This window comes from Sceloporus occidentalis, unplaced genomic scaffold (genome assembly GCF_023333645.1).
Source record: "Sceloporus occidentalis isolate IW3139 unplaced genomic scaffold, rSceOcc1.0.p SCAF_2, whole genome shotgun sequence".
Classification (NCBI taxonomy): Eukaryota; Metazoa; Chordata; class Lepidosauria; order Squamata; family Phrynosomatidae; genus Sceloporus; species Sceloporus occidentalis.
The window spans coordinates 186414680-186420679 of NW_028316982.1; positions in this window are offsets into that span (position 1 = coordinate 186414680).

Here is a 6000-nt window from a genome sequence, read left to right on the forward strand (position 1 = left end):
AAACTCAAAAAATAAAGTAATCCCAGTCTGGTTCTCATGACAATGATACCCACCTTCTTGTGCTTCATGCAGTGTTGCCTGTGGTCTATTGAATGAAAGAACACCAGCAAAATAGTGCAGAAGAACCAGTCAGTCATATGGTTCTAAGTATAGTACATCCACAGACTCTTGTTCCTGTCCTTTTGTGGGATAGATTGACCACCAACAGATAAGATAAGCAATTACAACAGATTCAAGAAAAGTAGGTATCAGCTAATGCATTTGGAAACTTCAGTCAATTTAGATGCTGATTTATTTTGATGATGGCTAAATTTAGGGTTCATGGCATATTAATATAATATGAACTGCATTGATGATCAGTTTAAAAGCTCAATTCAAGATGCTGGTTACTATTTTTTAAATGCTTAAATGAGTGGGGATCAAGTAATCTCTTGTTAAAGATCTACCTTCCATTGTTTGAGTCTTCGTTGTCATTGCGTGCCTTCAAGCCATTTCTGACTTATGGTAACCCTAAGGCAAACCTAGCACAGGATTATCTTGACAAGATTTGGTCAGAGGGGGTTTGCCATTGCCTTCCTTTGAGGCAGAGTGTGTGTGACTTGCCTAAGGTCACCCAATGGGTTTCCATGATCAAGTTGGATTTGAACCCTGTTCTCTAGAGTACTAAGGTTGTCTACACTGGTGGGAAATGTTGTACTCACCCTGAAGCTGCTAGTGACAGTTGTCATGATATATGACTACTTCTGGGGAGATCCCATGGTTTTTGGTCACCTCAACTTTGCCCCAAACTAAGCAAAGCCAGGCAAAATTCTCATGTTTCCCAGAAATCCCAGAGTGAATTCAGGTTCATTGTGCATGTAGACAGCTCGGTTGGGTCCACACACCAAGAGCCGCACCATCTGTCCTTCCCCACATTGAGCAGCAAGGGGAAAGGGGATGACACTGCCACTTCCCCATGGGCAGAAGCTCTGTTTAAAGCCTACCTAGCATACCATTGCTTTTGCTGAGGTCAGAATGGGGTGCTTGTGAGATCAATCAAGAGGGAGGTACAGTGACCCCCTCCGTGTTGATCACATGGCAGGACACCTCATTCCAACTTCAGCAGAAACAATTGCAATGGGAGCTGATGAGGCTGCAGCATGGTGGCAGCAGCACCACCAAGGGGGGGCAAGCCAGCAGAGCAAATGTGATTTCAGCTCAGCTGACGCATGTGCACAATGACTCATGAGTGTGGTTGCCATCATGGTCAGTCCAGGGACAGTCTGGGACATAATACTATGGATTGGTGCCCCATTAAGTGGCCAGTGTAGACACACCCCTAGTCCAATGCCCAAACCACCACACTACACTGGCTCTGTTAAACAATCCATTGAGTCTTCTTGCCTTTTCAGATTATCTAACAAAGCCCTTGTGTGCCTGCTGCTGCCCTCTAAAACACAACTGGTGATAATGTAAAAGATAATATTTTCTGTAGAAACCCAGACAGAATGGTACTTCCTGTCCAAGGAGATTAGGTTGTCTCTTTGTTTGAAGAATTTTTGCCCCATTCTTCAATCAAGAAAGGCTCCTAGAGCGGCTTACAAAAACATTACTTAATTCTTGTCCTCAGTCTTACAGTCTAAAAGGTACGAGAAACCTCTAAATTGCTTTTAGATTTCTAATTCAATGTGATTCATTTACTACTAATTAGCTGATGTTCTTATCTGTTATCCTGACTTTTCTGTTTTAATTGAATTGTCAACATTTTATCATTTATCTGGTTGTTTTATTTGAGTTGATGTTAGATATTTCGGACATCAACCACAATTGGAAGAAAATGCTATATAACTCTTGTTGTTATTGTTAACTGCTGTCAGGTTGACTTGAGCTTACGATGACCATATGAATGAGAGATCGCCAAGTCACCCTATTATCAACAGCCCGGCTCAGGACTTGCAGACTCAGGGCCATGGCTTCCTTGATTGAGTCTATCCATCTGTAATGCTGTCTTCCTCTTTTCCTATTGCCTTTCACTTTGCCAAGCATTGTTCTCTTTTCTAGTGAGTCATGTCTTCACATGATATGTCCAAAGTATGACAGTCTGTTTAGTCATCTTGGTTTCTAGGGAAAGTTAAGGCTTGATTTGCTAGTTGTTGTTGTTGTTGTTGTTGTTGTATGCCTTCACGTCATTTTCTTGGCAAGATTTGCTCAGAGGGGTTTTGCCTTTGCCTACCTCTGAGGCTGAAAGAGTTCAGGTCACCTGGTGGGTTTTTATGGCTGAGTGGGGGTTAGAACTCTGGTCTCCAGACTCATAGTCCAACATTCAAATCCCATACCACACTGGTTCTCTGATATGCTCTAGAACATTTATTTGTCTTTTGAACAGTCCACACTATCTGTAAAACTCTTCCACAGTACCATGTTTCAAATAAGTTGATTTTCTTCCAATCAGCTTTCTTCGCTATCCAGCTTTTGCAAACATAAATAGAAATAGCAAATACAATAAAATGGACAATCCTAAATTTAATATTCAATTATATTGCTTGACCTATCGGGAACTTATCTAGTTCCTTCATAGGTGCCCTTCCAAGTCTTACTTTCTTCTGATTTCTTGGCTGAAGTCTTAGTTTTGATTAGTGATCGGGTCCTTAGAAGAAGGTGGAGTGAAGGCAGGAAGAAGGAACATCAACAATCTAAGATATGCAAATAATATCATATTATCCTTGAAAAACATCATGGACTTGGAAAAATTACTGAGGAAGGTCAAGGAAGAAAGTGCAAAGATAGGGTTGTTGCTGAACATAAAGAAAGCAAAATATAATGACCACAGAGGAGCCCTGTCGTGCAGTGGGTAAATGCTGATACTACAGAACTCACAACATTGTGAGTTCTATTCCTGGGCTCTAAAGCTGGAGATTATCAGATGTGGGGGGGGGGGGGTCAGGAGTAAAAGACATACTCCTGGCAAAGTTTTTCAGATGTGATGCGTAGCTCGGTAAAATGTGGAAACAATTCAATTTTACCATATTCTGTCCTGATGGTAGCTTCTTGTCCCGAGTACAGTTTAGGCATCAGGACAATCAAATGTTGTGGCACACCCATTTGTTGAAGAGCAATGCTTAATTTTTCAGATCTACATTATCAAATGGCTTGCTATAGTCTATAAAGTGCAGACTGGTTTTCTTCTCTACTGTACTCTATTATCCAATACATCCAATACAATCTCCTCCTTTCCTGAACCTATCTTGGACATCTGGCATTTTTCACTCCATATAAGATCTAAAACACTCTGCAGAAATAATCCAGTTTGAGACCACTTTAACTGCCCTGGCTCAGTTCCAGGGAATCCTGGGAACTGTAGTTTATTGTAGCACCAGAACTCTCTGACAGAGGCTAAATAGCTCACAAAACTACAGTACTAGGGATTCTCTAGCATTGAGTCAGGGCAGTTAAAGCAGTCTCAGACTGGATTATTTCTGCAGTGTGTTTCGGACCTAAGTCTTTTTTGTAGAATTCTGAGCATCGTGTTTTTTGCATGAGAGATCGTGGCAATGGTTCTGAGGTTACTTCAATCCTTAGTGCCCTCTTTCTTGAGGATTGCAATGTATATTTAGTGTTTCCAATCTGTGGGTCATTCTTTTGTTTTTCATATCTGCTACAACTAGAGTATATTCTGTGTAGCTTGAAGCTACCATAGATAAGTGATCAACATGAGAATTTACCATGCTTCTAGTTTTAGAAATTTAGTGCTAACCCAGGTGTATTTAAAGTAGAACCCACCCATTTCAAAAACATGCAGGTTTTCTACATGTAGAATATACCACCTATGTTTCTTCCACACTATCTTATACCTTTCCAAAATCTGAAATACTTGCTGTGATGGTTGCAGAAATTATACATAATGAATCAATATATTTGACCAATGAGTGCACCCGAATATATACCCACACTTATTAAACAAAGCCCCATGAGCATATTACCTGCAAAGAAATGAGGAGGCTGGAGTATCCTGGAATACCAAATGAATTTCAGAACACAAAGCATAGAACTGGGAGGAAGTTGTAACAAGTATGAAGAATCATAGGAAACTGATATATTGACACAGGGATCTTTTTAATTTTTGTGGGAAGGAAATGAGAGACCTCCGTACCAAAGAAATAGAGACAGGGAGAATGAGTGAGGGGAAAACAGAGCTTGAGACAGAAATAATATTATTGGTCATACTGAAAGAATGCATGTCATTAGACTCTTTTGATATTCTAGTCAAGTTTCTTGAATAGCAGAATGAAATTCTAAAACCAGGTTTCTCATGTATGAATTAACAATCAAATTAACCAAAGCTGGAAGCATATTGCAACTATTATAAAGTAAAATGTCTCTGATATTAGTCCTATTTTATTCAACAGTCTATGAAACTGAAGTTATCTTTGCTTTACTTCTGTGCAATTTTTTCTATTTCTGGTTTTCAAGTTAATTACTATATCTTAGCCCATATTCTTATTTTATATTTATAAAGTTTAAATTCATATATTTATATTCAGAAATTTGAATACTAATAATTCTGCTCTATGGACTGAAAATCTAATTATGATCCAGCTTCAACTATCCTTTTAGGTTATTCTTCAAGCTTACTCACTGTAGCTACAGCTTATAAAATCAAGAAAGTTACAAACTAGATTCACATTTTGCACTTTTATTAAGTAAACCATCTGAAGGGATATGTGGCATGAACTGTATAGAATATCTAACTATTTTGAAAGATCCCCCATAGAAAAGGTCTTCATATTTTCTTAGATAAAATACAGGCATTCTCTACAGCCTCAAAGTCTATTTAAAGACCATTTACTACCCTGTTCTTTCCAATTTGCTGAGGAGGACCTTCTCTCCATCCCATCACCTTCACAGGTACATCTGGTGGGATCATTGGAGAGGGCCTTCTCTGTGGCTGCCCCAGGTTCAAGAACTCTCTCCACAGAGATGTTAGACTTGCACCATTCCACCTTTCTTTTTATAGCCAAACAAATACTTTTCTATCTAGACAGCCATTTGATGAGTGACTTTATAAGGCTTGTCTCACCTAAACACTGGGGCTAAATCTTGCTAAATGTTGTGCTGGGGAGGTGCGTGTGCATGCATAGTTAATGATTTATATTTTAACCTGGTTTTAATTTATAGTTTAATTTTGTTTTAACTTATGTATCATTTGAATTTTTAAGAATGTAATTTTTACTTTGTTGTCTGCCGCTTTGGGTCTCAAAATAGGAAAAACGCAGGATAGAAATAAATATGATGATTGTGATTGATGATAATGATGTGACTAATAAAATCCATCATTATTCAGGATACTATAATTATATTTAATGAGATTTACTTCCTAATATATACATTTAGGACTGCTAGCTAGATTGACCCAAGAGATTTAGATTCCTAAGGCAAAGGACAAGATGTTATGCCTCACCTCATTTAATGTAAGGAGCCAACTAGATTCGCAGATCAATTTTATGTCAATTCTGGTGGCAAAGTACCATCTCCTGTCATACCTGACAGTAGTGATATAGTTTAGGAAGTGCAGCACAGCCACATATACTGCTCCCCAGGATCCAAGAAAGCTGTTGCTATATAATGGCAAGACTGGCATCCTACCTAATGGTAAGACCAGTCCTAGAATGTGAGAGTTTCATTTCAGTCTGAAATCTTATTTGGCATACTGATCCCAAGAAAGTACAAAAAAAATAAGATTAAGTACAATAAATTCTATAGGGAGCGTCCACAATCTGCAGCCCTCATTATGGTCATCCTGTTCCCCATTAAGTAATTCTGGGACTTAGTATTTGCTGATACTGATTTTTGAAAGGACAAAATGTACAATATTCTTGCAGTCTTGGGCATCTTTCATTTGATAAATGGGATAACTAAGATAAAATCTATTTTTGCATTTGCTAGCATCTGCAAGAAATTACAATAGCAACTTACTGGACAGGTCTGATGTGGAGAAAGGAGGAATAGCTAGAACCTGCCTCT